This window comes from Bacillus rossius, chromosome 5, assembly GCF_032445375.1.
Source record: "Bacillus rossius redtenbacheri isolate Brsri chromosome 5, Brsri_v3, whole genome shotgun sequence".
NCBI classification, from domain to species: domain Eukaryota; kingdom Metazoa; phylum Arthropoda; class Insecta; order Phasmatodea; family Bacillidae; genus Bacillus; species Bacillus rossius.
This window is the reverse complement of record NC_086333.1, coordinates 33,397,262-33,417,343: the sequence shown is the minus strand read 5'-3', so window position 1 is coordinate 33,417,343 and position 20,082 is coordinate 33,397,262.

Here is a 20,082-nt window from a genome sequence, read left to right as displayed (position 1 = left end):
GAAAAAAATAAATTCAATTGAAGTATTGATAGCTAATTTTTAGTAAAACATAAACACAAGTAATAATTCTATGGGATTGAAGCACAGGGGAATCTAGCCTTTGAGTCACACAAAAATTAAAAAAATACTTACCAACCCATAAATTGGGCCATGTGAGACCTGTATTAGGGGACAAGAAATATAGTTGCGCTTGTGAAAATTCATAGGGTAAATAAACATGGCTACTAAAATGTTGTTCAGTGTTGTTAAAGTTAAATGAATCAGTACACCTTTTGAGTGTAAAATATTCTGTCAAAAACGGGATAGTATTGTGAATATAGAGGATTGACTTCGGTCGAGAAGTTAAATATTAAAATGTATATATTCTTTTCTGTTTGGAAATAAAAAATGTCTTAGGAATCTGAAGTTATTTTTTGAGTCAAAATAGGAAAATGAGTTTTTTTTCAAAATAAGAAAATTCTCTCAAAACTAAATCAAAATCAAAAATAATGATTTATTGTTTCTTTTTGCGTCTTGTAAAATCCTTGGTCATTAGAGATGGACTTAAAAAAATATGTTTTTTTCAAGGATAAAATAATTCAGAAATATGGGAAAGCACCATTCCAGATATTTGCCTTCAGTGATTTCGGGCAACCTGAGGAACTGAAATCAGGATGGACCAAGTAGGCCTACCGATATTCTAAAACGTATATTCCCGAATGCAAGTCCAAAGTTTTGCCATTGCTTCTGCTCACTCGCAATTCGCTGTGTTATTTTCATACAAACAACAACGTTCTAAAAATAAATTTATATAAGGTCTTCATGTTGTAAAAGAAATAATATCGATCTTGCATATTGAGAATATACATCAATATGTTTATTACTATGAATTTAAAACCAATTTTTACACAAACTTTAACAACTGTAATTAACCTTTAAACTGCTATAGCCGTAAATATCCATATAAGACATTTCCATCTAATAAATTATAATTTAAATCACATATTTTGTTGTGTTTAAAGTAATAACATAAATAAAGATTATTAAAAATCATAATATTTATTGATAGAAACTTCTCAACGTTTTCAAAATACACTGTCAAATAAAATACAACAAAATTGCTTAGCTAATAGAGGTATATTTCCTTGTTTGATGGTCGCGTGATAATACTGAAACTCTGTGTTTCCAGATCGAATCATCGTGAGCAGTAAACAAAATGATTTCATCAACTGTGAGTTTTCAGTCACTATTTTATCTCTATATTCACACTTTTTTAAAATAAACCTGTTAACAACGTCAAGAGTTAAGGTGTTTTACGATTAAAGTAATTTTTCAGTAAAAATAAAATTTAAAATATCCTGCGAGCTTCCTTGTTACTTTTTACAGCATATTTAACACTTTAATTGCTGAAAGCCCGGTTAATGGATTATATTAAAAGTAGCTTTTTTAGGAATATATCTAGTTTTTTAATTTTTCAGAGGCGGCTCCACGGCTGGACAAGCCGGGCAACCGCCTAGGGCCATGTGACTAGCAGGACCTAGCGCCGGCCCTAGCTCTTGTAATGCAAAAGGTTTGTCATTAAATTTAAGAACCTCTTTTATTAGTAAAGTGAGCTTAGTTTCAACACAATTTATAAGAATAACCTACTTTCTAAAGATTAATTAACAAAACCATCGTCGAATTATACGTAGGCTACGTTTCAGGTTGGTTTTACAAATTGTTTTAAAGACGTTATGTTTCAACCCCCTTTTTCTCTGGGGTATATTCCATTAATACACGCCTCAAGTAAGGCATTCCCCCAAAATATTTGTGTTAATAATGGTCCAGAGAAATACCCTCTGGACTTGAGGCCTGCTTTCTAAACGTAGGAAGGCGTGTGACGTCAGCAGGAGAGGTGTGAGTCTCCCCAACGCGCACGTGTTTCTTTCCTTCTGTAACTCGCCAGATGTCAGTATTGTCGTGCGAACGTGCTGAATGGCGAGTTTACATGTCGTATCGCTGTTTTCTTACAGGACGTAACGGATATTAATATTATGGGCCTCGTGTTTAGGCAGTGTTTGGTTTTTCGAAATACAAAGACCGGAGGAATATGGCTACGCAAAATCCCTCGTTTTATGTGCTAATTACAAACCATCAGATCCTTCTGGGACATGATGTTTTATGAATGTATTAATAGTTTATCAATTTAATGAAATCATAATCTAAACTAGTGTTTATTATGTAATCGTGGTGGACAGTGAATACATTTTCAGTTTTTCTCAGTATTAATATTTTTTTTCAATTATTTAAAAATTTTGCATGTTTTACGCATTAAATTACAAATTTTTCACTTAAGCAATTACTACACTATTTGCTTCTTTGATTATGTCATATACGATTTACTGCTCCTGGCTTAGTTTTTGACTATATCAGAAATACACGAAAATTTTACTTCTATTTGTAGCAAAATATATAATTTAAACTGAAGATTTAAATTTATAAGATTTATAAGTTTAATGCTATTAATGTTTTACCCTACAATATAGATATTAAAATAGCCGTTAAAAATGAATAATGTTATGTTAAAATTATTGCAGTCCATATTATCTTTGAAAGATTTGTGCCATGGGAGTGCATGACTTGATGTAAGCTTTTAGACATACGCCATTGCTAAGCACATGTATGTCTGTAGAAGAAAACTACAAAAAACCAAAAGACAAAAAACACAAATTAAGTAAAAATTGCTGTTTTCAACAGGATATATACCACATAATATTCCATAACAGGAATATGGTCAACAAACAAAGAAAAACAAAGAAAAATGGACTAAGAGAACGAAAAAATCCCCACAAATGATAAATTGAACCCCAAAAAAATTTAATTTGTGTTTTTTGTCTTTTGGTTTTTTGTAGTTTTCTTCTACAGACATACATGTGCTTAGCAATGGCGTATGTCCAAAAGCTTACATCAAGTCATTACAGTCCATCTTGAGAACAAAAAATACATTAATGTACTATTACATAGGTACAGATGCTAATTGAATCTATATATATAAATGCATTTTATTTTAGTGTCATGTTTTGCTATCTCTTGTCTATGTAATTAAACAGCTATGTATTTATTTATACTATCACAATTTCAGTAATTTGCATGTTAGAGATAATATTGTGTGATAGCTGTGATATTGAAAGCATTTTTAGACTCAATTTAACTTAAGCAACCAAATTGTATGTCAGTTTGTTTAGCGCACTATAAAATTGTATGTTAACTCGTATTATTGGCTGGAAAATATTTTAAAAACACATGCCCCATCAGTCATAATTTTCTTTCGGGTCTATAAATCACTAACTTGAACCTGATCTCAGAAATTAGTTCTTTCATTGTGATCTACACCCACAATTAATTAAAAACTTAGAGGCAACCCTTGCTTCAACACTGCAACCTTTTTAACTATAAAATAGACATTAAAAAAAGGCTTTTCTACCATTATGGAGGAAGGATGTATTTAATTTGCCTTGGCCCGTTTTATGGCTTAATAGAATTACAAGTCAAATATCTGAGTTCAATACTATTTAAAGTGAAAGCTAAAATAGCCATAAAGTGTTTCTGATATTTAGTTTGTGTGGCTGATGTATTATCCCGAAGAAATTTAAGAGTATAAAAATTAGTAGGAGATTTTGTACATGGCCATAGCAATTTTAGTATCTTCTGAGTGGGTTTAACTGTTCATCAATTGAAATTATAACTTTTTTTGCTTGCTTGAATCTAGATCAATGAATAAGCAATTTTGGATCAGAAATTAGGTCTGCAACAGTTGTATAGCCAAATACAGAGGTAATGTACTGTGATTTAAGAGATCTGTACCTCTAGCCGACTGAGAATAAAATTTTCATAATTGTTTTTGCCTGAACCCAGAGAATTAAGAGCTGATATAAAGCGCCCACCGTTATTTAAATTGATCAATGAAACTTTTTAACCTACCTTTGAATTTCTGAAATATGAGCAGCAGTGTAATTTCTTAGCTAAGGAATCAACATTTTCTTGATTATATTAATTTTGAAAGTATTGTTTACTAAATAGCAAGAATACATACAAATTTTAATACTTGTAATTCTATTCAAGATAACAGTGTATTAAAATACATTGTGCATTTTTTGTTGTTGTTAAGTTTGTGGGTTATATTTTGCTAAAGATAGAAAATAGTAAAAGCCACAGAGTTGTGTCCGATCTTTGGATGTTTAATACTGAATATTATTAAGTAAATAGTATGAAATATCACCAAAGTTAATAAACGTAACACTACACAATACTATTTATATACTAGTAACTATATTTCTCGCCTAACAACATACCTACACTACACAGTATTCCAAAATTTATTCTGATTGATACGCACAGAGTAGATAGAGGTACTACAAACAAACACCCTGAGTGATACCATTTCAGAGAGTGGATAGTAGATACTTCAAACACTAATTCCACTCCATAAGACACCGCTGAAAATTTTTGTACAGAAATATTTTTTGAAATTTAATTTATGAAGGAATTAAGATAAAAATAAACAATAACGAAAATATCCGGTTCCAATAACAATTTTTATATGTAGACATTTTAACATATACATACATACTAAAACAGTTTTTTCTGTGAATAAACATGTAAATGCAGATTAATTGTAATATAGAACATCTTATTAGCTTTTTTACGCTTAAATTTGTAAATGCAATTAAATATATGACATTTAAACCTAACAGTTGTCTCGGTTACCCACACGATCGCTATTGTGGCCCAAATCACCGTCAGTAATCTCTGTAAATTGCTTTTAATGACAGTTTCTTACGTAAATGTGGTGTATTTTTAACTAGAAGAAAACACTTCTTTATTCAAAAAACTTTTCAAAAATTGTATAATTTTTGAAAATTCGTACGTTTGTAAATACGTAATAAAGTAAATAAAAGAACAACGAAATTTCAATACGTTTATCCTTAGGCTGTTGCTAATTAAGTACATACATTTTATTAAATAGTAATCAATTGGATTTATATATATGCGTTTTTTAATAAAACACAATCTACCCCCATTTTACCCCCTAAGCCTGCAAAGTCAATTTGTCTTAATAGAATGGCTGATAAAAATTATGTTTGCAAAATGTAATAAATTAAATTCTTTTTAACCAAATATATTCTCAACATCCACTACCTTTCTTTTACGAAAAACGATTATAATTGTAATATATTTCACACAACCGCACGGAATTTATAAAAATTATGCATGGCCCAGCTTTTATTCCTCGAGTCTCGCTGAAACACATTTGTGGTTATGTCTAAGCCTGCAAAGTCAATTTAACTTAATAGAACGGCTGATCAAAAAGAAAATTCGCAAAATGTAATTAAATTCGCTTTAATCTTTTATTTAACGAAAAAACTATTTAAAATATAATAGATTTCACACAACCGCACGGAATGAAAAATATATAGAGGAAAAACGGTTATGCAAGGCCTAGCTGTAATACGAACGGTCCGCCACGTACGCAATCTATTGAATGTAAACGTAAGTGGCAATTCCCATATAAAATTACAAATTTCGATTTATTTATTATTTCGACTGTTTCCTTGAGTTTTTCCTAATGTTCTTTTTTTGTAGGTAAACCACCCCAGTATTGAGGCGAACACAAAAATAATTATTCAAACCGGTCGAGTCATTTTCGAGTTTTTGCGAGATTAACGTACTACAATTGATTTTATATATAAAGAATAACTAATGACCGGCATGCGTTGCAATGCATCTTTAATTTTTTTCCAAATTTTTTAAAGTAGGTATACATAAACAGAGTGTGTATGAGTGTGTCTCTATCCCGTTTAATCTCTGTACCGCTTTGTAACTCTCTATATCCCTCTATCTACCTTTATCTGTAGAGCTCTCTTTATACCTAACTATAATTCTCTGTATATCCCTCTCCCATCCTCTCCCCCACTCCATCTCTGTACCCTTTTCTCATTTTCTCCCTCCCTCTATTTTCCTCTGTCCCACCCTCCCTCCAACCATTTTTATTTGGACTATAGCAAAGAGGAAATACTATAAAATACGTACGACTCGCGCGCCATCTTAAATTCTGCTTTAAGGGTTTGGTGTTATCGTAATCTCACCTCAACAGTGACCTTCCTCGTGTTTCGAAGGTCAAGTGTGCAAAATTTCATCGAGATCGGATCAGTGGTTTAGGAACGCATAGAGGACAAACATAGAAACATTCAAAAGTAATTTGAAGTGACAGTTCCTATACAAAATTACCAAATTCGATTTTTTCGATTTTCTTGCGGTCCTATGTTTTTATCCTAATATATTTTTCTTAAACTATCCGTGTAATGAGGGAAACAAAATTTAAAAAAAATCGTTCAAATCGGTCGAGCAGTTTTCTAGTATTAGCGAGACTAACGCAAGGCAATTTAATTTGATATATAGAGATATTTAAATAATCATGTGAAAAACCAAGCAATATTAGAAGCAAAATAATTAAGGATACTACCTCCTTAAGAATTGGAGGAATTTTAATACATACTCTCTATCATACGATACAGCTTGCTAAAAAAAAAAAGGCATTTTAAACGAACGGGTTTTCCTAATGATAAACCTTAAGAACATTGACTGATCAACCTACGTAAGAATAAAAGGTAAACTACTGTAATTGCGTTTATTTTTCATTCCAGAATACTTGGCAGTGTTGTACTGGTCAAGAAGCCTGAGAATATCGGAACTTTGTTTACTGTTTGATTGGTCCATTGTTATTTGTGTCAGTGTGATGATATCAGGAAATTATAAGGCCGAGAGTTGGCCCTGTTGTGTTAACGTATGTATATTTAGCGTTAATGATGTAACCTCCTCTCAGATCATAAGATCCTGGTAATATATAATGGTAAGGCTCGTTCAAAATACTTCAAAAGACAACGAGTGGGGTCCGATATTGTTGATAACCACTGAAAACATCGACGAATCGTCTACGGGATAATTAACAGCAAACTAGTATATTGGCTTTTATCAGCTATTTCGGAACGCTTGGTTATGTTATTACTGGCCAGTAACGCCTGATAATGTCGGAACCTGATGTTTAATTGATCTAATTTTTTCTCTTGAGTTCCAGTGTGTTAATAGCAGATTATAAATTAAATTCTGAGAAGTCATTATTGTGAATCGTTTATTTATTTAGTCTTACGATGAACACATTTTCCCCGATCCTAACAACCTAGTACTATTACGTCATATAGTGAGAGTTTTGAGATATTTGTGATAATATTAATTAAATTCCGAAAACACTGATGAATAAATAATCAACGGAACAACATAAAATAAACTGTATTTGCTTTTTGAGAGGTCCCGGATTTTCTGTGTTGTTGGTCAAAATATTGCTTATTGTAACAGTGAGTGATATGAGGAGATTATAATATTCTAAGAGGTGGCATTTTTTAACAGTCAAATTTGCATTGTATATTATCAATAGTAAAAATGTTCGAGAAATAGGCTTATACATTAATATACAAAATAAATTAAGGAAAAAGTATTTCATGTTACGTATAGATTCAAAAAACGGATATTACATTTTAATTTTTTTTTATTTTGTTCTAATTTTTCCATATGATTTAAACAGAACTGAATGGATTTCTAAGAATTATTTGTTAGAAACAACTTTCGCTCTCTTAAACACTAGAAATATTTATTATGAAATTCCACCCCTGAAATGAAAAAAAAAATTATTTGTTAAAACTATAATCAATCATAGATCCAAATATAATTAAGAATATGTCAAATTATTGCTTACAAATATTAAATGCAAAACTATAATAAACCTTATTATAAATTTTTTTTTGCAATGCTGCCTCTAAGGGGTGAGATAGAGGTAATTTTAGTTTAATATATTGAATAATCATATATACAAATCTACCAGAGCATTACATAAGAATAAAAGTATAAAATTGACTATATGATTTTAAAACTATATTTCCTTTCACCGTAGATAATAAATGCTACCATGCGTAATTCATGTTTCTTATCTTAAAAGTCAAGCATTTTTAAACACTAAAAAACACTTTAGTTACAATACTATTAAACATTTAAATACACTCTTATTATATTGAACAGAAACTCAGACATGATAAGATGATGTGTGTCGATGATTTCCTTTTCGATAAATTACTGCATTTGTCATCTAGCTGTTAAATATCTGCAACTAACCAGCTAAATTATAATTGACATTCTTTTGCAATGGGATATGTGCTGCCTGTCTAGTGAGACAAGATGATAAGGAGCTAATTGTAAAACATTGGAAAAGGTTTATGAAGCGCTGTGACATAGGCGCGCTGCTGAGCGGAGCGAAGACTACTCTTGATGACGTCACGCGCTTTAAAGGAGGCCTGGAATCTTGTGGCTGATGGCCAGAGCCTCGTAGTCAAGGGCCATCACTGAATTTTGTCAGTACTTTAATATATATTTTTGAGCATTTTCTCTAACGTTTCCTAGTTGGTATATAAAGGAATCTTGCAGTATGTAAAACTAATACTCTGTGATCGGAATGCAGTGCACGCCACAGACAAACAGACGATGGATCACGTTTTCAATCTGTGCAAACCAAACATTTTGGCACCAAAGTTTAAAAGCGTATTTGTAATTGTACCTGTGAAAAACATAACTAAGCACTGTATGTCTAAGTTTCAATTAAAAAAGTGGTCAATATAATATAATAAAAAATCCCTTTCGGCACAGCCTAAAGGTGTAAGTATATTTCAAAGTTCCTACTTATTTTGGAAATGTTCTGGATACTTCTATCAACTTCTGGAACATATTATAATTAGTGTTTAAAATATTTTAAATGTTATCCAATATTTCAAAATGATCTACAAATATTTTCTCATATCCCGTGCAGTGAAAACGTTTCTGATGTTTTCAGCTCAATGCATCCAGCATTGAATGGCGTAGAATGATTTTTTTAAAATATTGTGGCTTCTAAGGTAGTTGTGACATTTTTGACCTTCAAACATTATTTATATGTAAAAAATTTTCTTTGGGCCAAGGTTTAAGTAATATTTACATTGTTTAAAATAAATTATAACAAATTTGGTAATAAGGAAGTTTGAATATATATATTTTTAAATACTATTCTCCCTGTTATTACTGTAATAGTTCGTATCATCAAAAATGTTTTTACCCGAAGGTTTTATGTAAAGATTATGATTATTATAATACATTTTAACGGATTATATACTAAAAAGTTAGGATGTTTTTGGTAGATTTCGAAGAAAGGCTACTTATTGTAATCGTTACCATGGTGTGACTTCCGGAAAACAGTTATATAGTTTCAACGTCGAATCAAAAGTTTATATATATGGAAACCTAAACTGCTATAATTAAAAAAATCACTTTAATACCGATACATATAATAAAGTACTTGAAAATCTCGGTGGAGTACGTTAATAAGAAAAAAACCGACTAAAGGTGGTCTAAATATGGAAGATATTTTGAAAATCAGAAAAATCGCTCTCACTTCCTTAAAATGACAAATATCTCATCCGTTCCAACGTATTATAACATTCGTAACTCGTAGAAGTAATACCAAAAATGATTGTCTGCATACATTTTTGATACGACAAACCATAACTGCAAGGGGTGCGAAAAACAATCCTTAGTAGTATAACATCGAATCCGTTCCAATTGTTTGTAAATCGTATAATATTTATCGAACACTTTTGTCTAAAACCATTTTTGATAAAACGAACCGTTGCAGCCAGGGAATCTGTTATCTGTTTTCTTTTAACTGTATAACTTTTATGTAAAACATTTGTCTTAAATAATATTTGATAGAAAGGATGATTGAAACAAAAAAAAAATAAAAGGTAAAATTAAAAAAAAATTTCCTTACCCTGTACACTATCATATTATATGTGTTCTTATTTAATGTAAAACCTTAAAATATTATCTACAACTTTCGTTTGAAATAATTTTTTAAATGGCAGAGTGGTAGAAAAAAAACAAGTGTAGAAGGGCAAAAAATTTCATAATTCTTTGAGTAAACATAGGGTCGAATTGATTAAAATTTTTTGTGAATTTTTTTTTGATCTAAAACTTTTTTCATTAAACAATTTTCATAAAACGAACCACTGCAGCAATGTGATGGGGAAAAACTGGAGTAGAATAAAAGAAATTTATTATTTCCGTACCACATACCATATTAAATTCGTACTTATTTATTTGAAAACTTAAAATATTATATGCAAAATTTATTTTGAAATACGACCAATCATTGTAGCAAGTGGTGGATAAAAAATCATAATTCACTTAGTAGGCGTGCCATTAAATCTGTTCAGATTGTTTGTTAACAAAAAAAAATATTATGAAAAACATTTGTGGGAAACATTCTTTGATACCACCAAGCATTGCTGCCCTAGGGTGAAATAAACAAGGGTTAAAGAACATAAATACTAATAACTCGCTTTTTAAAGTAACTAAAAGAATCTATAACTTTTGATTGTAAATTTTGGAAATAAAAATCTAACTCTTTGATGTAAAACAATTTTGATCAGAAGAACCTTTACTGCTAGGAGGTTGATAAAACCAGTGTGGGAATAAAAAAAATTAACAAAACTTCCGTATCATTTAAACTGTTAAATCGGTTATTTGTTATTTTAACATCCTTAATTTGGTCTCAAACTTTTGTCTTAAGTAAATTCTTTGTAACCAACAATAAGCCACTGCAAGAAGTGGAAATAAGAAAATTGTTTGAACAAAAAAAATTATACATTTGCTAGATTTAATTTTAAATACGTTATTATTTATTGTAAAAACCTTAATCATAATCTAAAACCTTTGGCTGAACAAATTCTGATGAGACATATAACTATGAGACTGATAACTATGAGTAAAAACCGTAGGGAATTAAAATATCTTCATAGCTTTCTACCATCAAATTTGTTATAATTTTTTTTAAAACCATGTTACAATTTTCCTATCCATTGGTCCAAAGCAATATATTTATAAGCCCACGTATTAGTGCAAGGGATAAAAAAAGTTTTTTGATGGTGAAAAAAATTCACTTCTACATGAGTAGATATGATAAGAAAATATCGTTTAAAGCTATTCAATGCTGGATTCACCGAGATAAAAACATTTCAAACATTTTCGCTCCTTAAAATATGATCAAAAAGTTTCATAAATCATTTTGGAATATTGGATACTGGAGGAAATATAGGATGTTATGTGTTTTAAGTTTATTTTTAATGTTCCAGAAGTTTAAAGAAATTTCCATTATAAGGGGGTACTTCGAAATCTACATACGCCTTAGGCTGTGCCGAAAATTTATTTTAAACCCTTGTTATTTCTACCCAGTGCAATACAGGTTGGTTGCATAAAAATTTACTTGAGACAAAATTTAAAAACCTTGTTTAGGAAATTAAAAGAAATAAGAACGGAATCAATAGCGTACACAGTACGGAAGTTTTTTAATTTTTTTTATTCCAACACACAGTCTTTTCAACTCTTTGCAAATTTGGTTCGTCTTATCAAAAATATTTTCAAACCTAATTTAAAGATAATTTGTCCAAGATTTACAATTAGTTGTCATAAATTCTTTACATTTCCTAATAATGTAATTGTGATTTTTTTTCTTTAACATAATTTTTTTTCCATCCTTTGAAAAATATTTGGTTGTATCAAAAATGTTTCCGACAATAGGTTAAGATAAAAACTATACGATTTCTGAACGATTCGAACGGAATCGATAATGTGCTTATTAAGTGAGCTATGCATTATTTTGTCCTCCAAAAATAGTTTCGTCCCCCCCCCTTTTTTTTGTAAAATTTATTTCTAACAAATGTTTGGATAATATTTTCAGTTTTACAATTAATATAAAGGAATTAAATAGTGTACATAGTACCAAAGTTGTGAATTTATTTTTAAATTCTACTCTAGACTTATCATTCTCTTGCTGCAATGGTTCATTTTCTAAAACATTTCTCTGACAAATTTAGATAAAAATTAAACGATTTACAAACAATTGGAAAAGATTCGATAGTGTGTCTACTAAGGGAGTTATGAATTGTTTGCCCTTGAGGGCTGTTTTTTTTCCTTATACTTGCTATAATTGTTGATCATTTTTAAAATTATTTCGAACGAAAGTTGTAGATAAAATTTAAGGTTTTACAATAAATAAGAACGGATTAAATAGTGTAGGTATGTGGTACAGATATTAGAATTTTTAATTTTTTTTTATTCCTTTTTCTTATCCCCTTATTGCAATGAATCATTTTATAAAAAAAAATGTTATGGACAAATTGTTTGGATAAAATTGACAAAATTTACAAACAATACAAACGGATTCGATAGTGGGTCTAGTAAGGGAGTTATGAAATTTTTTGCTCTCCAAACCTTGTTTTTTCAACTCTTTGCATTTATGGTTGGTCGTATCAAAATTGCTTTCAGACAAAGGTTTTTGGTATTACTCCTACGAGTACAAATACGTATTAACTGATGCGATGTATGTACTGGATAGGTTTTATAGCCATTTTTCTGTTTTCCAAAAAAAAATTTTTTAATAACTCGGTACTCCTTTGGTGTAGTTTTGCTCATTAAAGAATTCGATTGATATTTTCAATTACTATATTTTATGCATGAGTTTGGAAGTGATCTATGACAAATTTCGGCAGTTTCCATAAACATTTGGTGTGTAATATTTTTTTGAGTTTAAAATGGTTTCGGGATCTATGGGCCATGAAACGAAAAACTGTATAAAAATATTCTATATGTCGCACCACGGTAACGGCTACAATAACCAGTTATTTCTTGAAAATTTTTGTACAAGAATATAAATTTTTTTCCCTCGAATGTAGATCATAAACAGCAAAACTATCTGTTTTTGATTTAATTACCTAAACATTAAATCACTGAGACCTAATAAAAAAAATCTAATCAGTGGGGAAAGAAACCGTCGGTCTGGCTAAAGTTTTAGAAACCCATACCACGATTATCTATAAGAGTTATTTAGACGATAATGTTGTGATTTTTTGTCTCAAAATATGGCAAAGACTTGATAGGTGTTCTTATAATTGTCTAGGGTATTAAAAAAAATGTTATTACTTGAGAATTGAAAACGCTTAGCCATGGATTTGAGCAATATATTTTTCTTCGAAGTACAACAATTTAAATAATTGTTATATATTTTTGAACGCCCAAATTGTTTGCTTACTTTTATTTCAAAAACATTTACTCGTGACTCACAACTAGTTTCTGCTCTACTTGGTTGATAACTGTGGAAAACTCTTTATAGAAATGATTCTTTAGCTCGTACATGACATAAGTGACATTAAGTAATTTAATATAAAGTAACACAACCAAAATTACTGTCTGAAATATCAAACGTAGACCTAACTATCACGTTGAAAATAAATAACATTTTTTAACATACTATGACATTTACTTGACTGGGTACATAGCAGAGTGTGTTTAATTAAAGGAAGCATGTTGTGAACTTGTATGTGAAGATAGATTTTTTAAATTTTATTTGAAACTTACGGTCGTTCCATTTTTATTGTTTCTTTTTGTTGTGTTTTAAACGCTGCTTTGTTCTCTGTTGTTACCTGAATTATTTTTTCGTTTTTTATGTATTTCGATGACCAGACACCCGGATATTTTATGAAATTCATTTACAGCACTGCCATAGTAAGAAGTATATATAACTTGAGCTTCTGTGGCAGATGTATGATTGTGGTGTGTGTTTTGTGTCCACCATATTGGATTACGTCAAGGCCGTAAATGTGGATGACTTTAACCTTGTCAATTCGTCGAAGTTTTCCAAACTTTACCCAAAATGTACCCAAATTTCGCCATAATGACTCGAAACTTCCTGTTTTGTAAAATAATTTAACATAAAAATATCTTTAAAAATTTTAAAAAATGCTTTCGAGGAAAAAATTCTGATCAAAAATGCAAAAATTTAATTAATTCTCAAAGTATTATTTCCTTCAAAATAATAGAATGTCCCTTATAAAGCTTAATTCCCCATCTACCAAATTATTTTCCATTACTTATCGACAAGCATATTAATTATCCTTAGGGTGCAAAAGTGGGAAATTAGTTTTTGAGTCACTACAACAGGACATATGAAATTTTGTACCTTAGCTATACTAAATAGTAAACAGTCTTGAACATTACCACTTTAGATAATATTAGTCTCAAATAGTTTTGTTATGAATAAAATTTTTTATACACCTGACATTTTATTCATACAATATCTTTAGTAAAAATTTTGTTATTATTCATTAACATTTTTTAAATAGTACAATAACAGCTATACCATGAATGGGCGCGAGCGAAGCCACACGTTAAAGTTAAACTTATATAAACGCCTATACATAATCTAATTTTTTTAAACAATTTCTTATCAAAATTACTTTGATTTTCCAGTAGTAAATAAAAATTCTATAAAAAAGTCACTATACATTTTTGTCGGTAAAGGTTAAGTTAAAACTGCCATTACATTTATTAATAAACATAATAAAAAGTCCAAAAAAACATAACTTCAAAGTACTATAACAGTGAAGAATTTGTTTGTATTTTTTAAGTTCTGGAAAGTCGATTGGCAGAAAATATGAATACAAAAGCTTTATTTTACAGTTTTATATAAGTTCCTTTTTACTGGCCTATTTACAATAATAGGCAGCGTGTCATTTTTTAAACATGTAATTGATTGTGCAACTTATTGAAATAACTATTTTATTTTAATCAATTATTATATTACAGGGTAGTTATAAACATATAATAAACCAATGTATAGCAGTTACCGAAAGTCTTTTTGTTTGTTACACTGTCTTCTGCATTATTTTCATTAAAACTGCCTCTAATGTTCAATGTATGTGGTATTCAAAGTTTTTCATTTAGCACCTTCCTGACATGACGCCTTAAAATCCAACCCTTTCTCATTTCTGTAATTTTCCAATGAATTGGGCAGCCAAGCAGGATAAACTTTAGTAGAAGAAAGATCCTGGTAATTCAGTTTTGATCGTTATGTGGTCTCCTTTCTTACATTTTATTCATATTCTTCTAATTCTGGAAGCATTGAAAATTAAACAGCCATTGAGTCCTGCTTTCGTGAAGTGTAGGGCCTACACTTAAAATAGTGCTCGCGAATAATCATCAGTAATTATTTTTCATTTGGAAACTATTTTAGGAAATTAACTGGCATTTATATTATCCCATTCAAACATGTTTATAAGGTCCTAACTTCATTTTTGTATGATTTTGTGTCACTAGCATTTTGGATCCATGTTGGTAATTCAGATGAAAACACTTCCTTATTTGTTACATTCCCTTTGAATACTTACATAATCAGAGTCCACTGACATTTAAGAATGGCCAGATACCAATACAGGTACTAAAGTTAATTTGTTCAGGTGAACAGATGCTTTAAACATTTATTAGTATAGGAAGCACTGGTTTGTATATATTCTACCTGGGGTTTTGTATACATCAATACATGTTATATAATTTATATGATAAATGTTTTTAATTGTCATACATGAGGCTGGGAATTTAAGTCACACCTCAAATTCCACCACTTTAACCCTACACAAAGCAATATGCGTATTTTTTGTTGGTTTTATAAGTTGTCAAATTGTACATAGCATACGCCTTAGCATTATTTCTGAGTTAATTTTACCATTTGTTGCATTTAAGACTTTTCTATGTCAAAATGCGTACAAAAATATCATTTTAACATATTGATTTGTTTACTAAATAATTCATTAAAAATTTTAAGTTTCTGGTGTTTCTCATAATCAGATATTTATTGCCCATTTTTTTTTTACTTAGTTGACTAATATTCAAACACTCAGGAATAAAATAAATTAATATTTCTTTGGTAAGCAAACTCCTACGGGTCAAAGTCAAAACTGAACTAAATTAAGAAATTGCATTTATTTTACATAGTGATAATTTTCTTCTAATCATTCTGTAAAAGTAAATTGCAATATTTCTAATAGTTAAATAGTATTTTAAATTGAAGTAAGGTTAAATAAGCTGCATTAAATATATTGCTAAACAGAAAAAATTTTTTGTTATATTTAATAGATACATAACATTAATGTAAAATATTTTTACGTATTATGTATTCATTTCTTTAAAAAAATATTTCTATAGGTGGCATAATGCAATAAACTTGGTAAGAATCAGCAAAAAATGCGAAAACCTAATTTTGGTCACATAAAATAATAAAATTAAACAATCACCTATAGTACGAAATATGATAAAACATGAAAGAAATCACCATCGCAATGACTTCCAACCAGACACAACATTTTACACATTTAAAAGGACATACGATCAGAAAACCGAACAATTCGAAACTTGCAGAGAAAACCAAACTTGAAAAAATTATTTAACTCCAGCTTTGGACCTTATTTTTGAGAAGAAATGGTATTAAATATTGTATATCTTGTTTATATTCGCATAATAGTTTTATAAAGTTTTCTTTTGTCTGTGTGAACAGTTGTGAGCGGACGCGAATCACATGTAGTTTCCGCACCCGCCGCTAGAACATTGTCAGAGCAACTACGTCGACTATACAATTACAGAGCGAAAATTGTAACCGTATGATGAAATGTCTCCAATAAAAACATAAGAGGATTAAAAAAAAAGGGTGGACGGTCTGTAAAGTCGGTTTATGGACGATAATTTTACGTTTTAACGTCTTAAGAAAACATTAATGAAAAATTGCATACTTTATAATTTTCAAATATTATTTAAAATATTTTGCAAATTTAATTTTAATTATTTGTTTAAATATAATCACGAACAATTAGTTAAAAAGCCCTCATTTACCTGTTTGATATTATAGAAGATTTTCTCGCACGGTGGTTGGCCGGCTATTGCACGCTCGGCTCAGGCGGAACGTGACACTTTTACGTGCGTTTAGCCGGCGTTCTTCGATTTATAAGATGTTATCACGTCAAAAAAAAAACTGCGTTGGATCTGACTTTCAACAAGAAATTTTATTAATATACTGCTCATCGAATTTAAATTCATTAAACAATGATGCTTTAAAAGTTTTCTTTTGTCTTTGTGAACTTTGGTTCGTGATGTCAACCACAGATGGTGGTTACACATTTCCGCTCCATGCGACTTCTCTGTTCCATTCACGAAATTGCTCCTAACAAATGCCGTTTATCGAGAGCTAGTATATTACACATAAAACAATGCAGTTTGTGTGTTCGCCTGTGCAGTATTGAAGCTGCAGCTAAATGCGCCGTGTTGCGCATGCACAGCCGTCCCAGCGTTCCCGCTCCTGGGGCGTGGCTGCGACTCCTGTTACAGCAGGGTTACCATCCAGCCCGGCGCGTCTTAACGACACTCCCTAGTGTCCCGCAAGTTATAGCTAATCCTATTTTGCTTAATTACTTAATCTTGCGAGGAGCGGCAATTCTTGCCCCCTCTCCCCCCTTCGCCCCTCCACGTCACGTCGCGGGGGGAAACCGTTCCCTCCCGCGCCGGAGGTAATTCTATTAGGCAACTTGCCGGCGGTCACGTGGCGCTGGGAACTAATGGCGCGCTAAACACGACCTCTTTAGCAGCCGTGCTGCCGCCGCTCGGAGCAGCCTAGGCAGTTCCGCAACACGCCTCTGCTAGCCAGTCCGGGGGCTTGTGACCCGCAGCTCATCAACCGCGGCAGTTACTTTCATTTTGAATAGCAGGTCCACACTAGATTTCATTTCGCACAAAACAATTTAAACCTTGGAATTTTTTAATTTTTAAATGTTTTTTTTTGTTGTGTAAATACCTTAATTTTCGATTTAGTGTATTTGGCGATATATGTATTTAACAATACACATTTATTAAATCATATTTATCCATTTTCCACTTAATTAGAAAGCGAACTGTGAAAAAAAACGGGAATGTTTCTTATTTATGAAGTTAATGCCAACGTTCGCCTTTACAATATGAATATATATATATATATAATTAAAAGCAATAAAATTTAATTTTCACATCTTACACCTTATTAGGAATATAATCTCAAAAATTTGTAAAAACTTCTCATTATAGTTGTATGTGTCTTTTTAAGTATTCAAATTTGTAAAAAAGTATTCTTTTCAATCTTTGCACTTTTTCATACAGATTTGGGTATAAGAAAACTGACTCGTCTTAGTTTTCAATTCAAAATACTCGTATGTTTGGGAATATTCGCACATATAATTTTGCGAATTTGTTCTAATAACCAAACATTTACCATTTTAACTCACTTATGGTGAAGGTAATAAAATTTATAAAAAAATTAAACAGTTTTTTATGGGGTCAGATTTGTCATCTCGTATTTTAAAGGCTACAACTATGCATACATATAATTAGCTTCTATAAAACCAAACACATATCTTCCACTTCAAAAATAAAAATTTTTATCATTTTTTTGTTTATTTTATTTTTTAAATCATGCCCGGTTTGTTTTCTTTTGGTTTGGTTTACTCATATTTATAATTTTTCTTTATACAAACAAGCACAAACCTTAACATTCTTCTAACGTTCAATTTTAGACAATGATAGCCATATTACAATATTGGAATTTTGTATGTTTTTATAACATAAATTTTATCTTCAAGTTAAAAATTTATTTGTTGGCTCCAACATGTTATTAAAAACAATTAAACAGCTCTGGATGAAACATTTTATTGTTTATAAAATTTTTGGCTAACGTTTCATTACGAAATTGCAACCCTAAAAGGATGAAAAAGGCTTAATATAGATTACTGTACAAAAATCATATAACTATTGCTATTCCATCAGTTGCTTATATATTAGGTAGGGAATTTTTCAATATAATCATACCACATTTTACCATTTTTCCATGTTTACTCCTTAAGACGGGGAAGGAATTAGGGAAATTTGATTAAGAAATCTTAAAGTTTTAGAATATTGTTCCGTACTCGAGAGACCAGACCACGATGCCAGGTTCGGAGCTGGCTGGCGATCCTGCACGGCCACTGGCGCCGTGTCACGTGCTTTCCACTGACGTAAGGCATGCCACGCGTGACTGGCCGGATTACAAGGGTCGTCGATTACCCCCTCCCCCCGCTTTAAAACAACGTCCTGCCTCGGCGCCGTTATCTATCGCCGAGCGGCCTTGGGAATTCCGCAAGCCATCGCGCGGAGTAGCGCGAATTGACGCTGCTTTTCTGGACTGTTCAGGCGTCGGGTAGGCCCGGGATGACGCAATTCGTCTCAGCCGCTCTCGTCAGTTTGAGAAGGGCGCCCCTGAGTATTAAAGCCTTGACGCCAGTCTCCACGGGAGTTCCGAGCGAGTCCTGCGACAGTTCCGAGTGGATTCCGAGAGAAGGGAAGTGCGACATCGGCGAAGAGGATGAGAAACCTCCTCGAGAGTGGCGCGACGTGGAGCGAAGCGATCGTGAGAGGACGACGGAATGGCGCAAGACTGTGTTTGTGGACAGGGGCGAGGTAAGGGGCGAACCACTGTTGAGCCTAGCTCCAGTAAGGAGTGCGATCCGTGGAACTTGACACAGTCAATGAGTGACTTGAGAATAATAATTTTTAAATGCCAGTGACTTGTTATCGAACATTTTCAAGTAAAATTATTTATTATTAATGTAAATATAAGTAATCAATACAACTGTAATAAAACTGTAATAAAACTTAATTGGGCTATTTCTTACGAACCGAGTTCTCATCACCTCTTAAATCGGAACAATGTACTAAAGCTAGGGACTTAAAATGGGCTATAATAAAATGCCAAATAATTATACCAAGTATGATTTTTCTTAATTTTCGTAAATTGGCTTATACGTGGTACTAAAAGTGAAAAATCGTGTCACTGAATCAAATCTAATTCAACATAACACATTAGTAAAGAAGTGGTACTTAATATTGATATAATTAAAGATTAAACCATTAAAGACTGAAAATAGTAGAAGTTAAAAAAATTCCCCAAAGCAAATAAACGTAAGGTTAGAAAATAACAAAAAAAAAAAAAACATACTTAAGGAGACACCAAATATATTTTTTTCTTAAAATTGTATTGCTATTTTGTTAAAAAAAGAAATTTCGATTAAATTATACAAGTTTACATTTACGAAATAAATCCAGAAA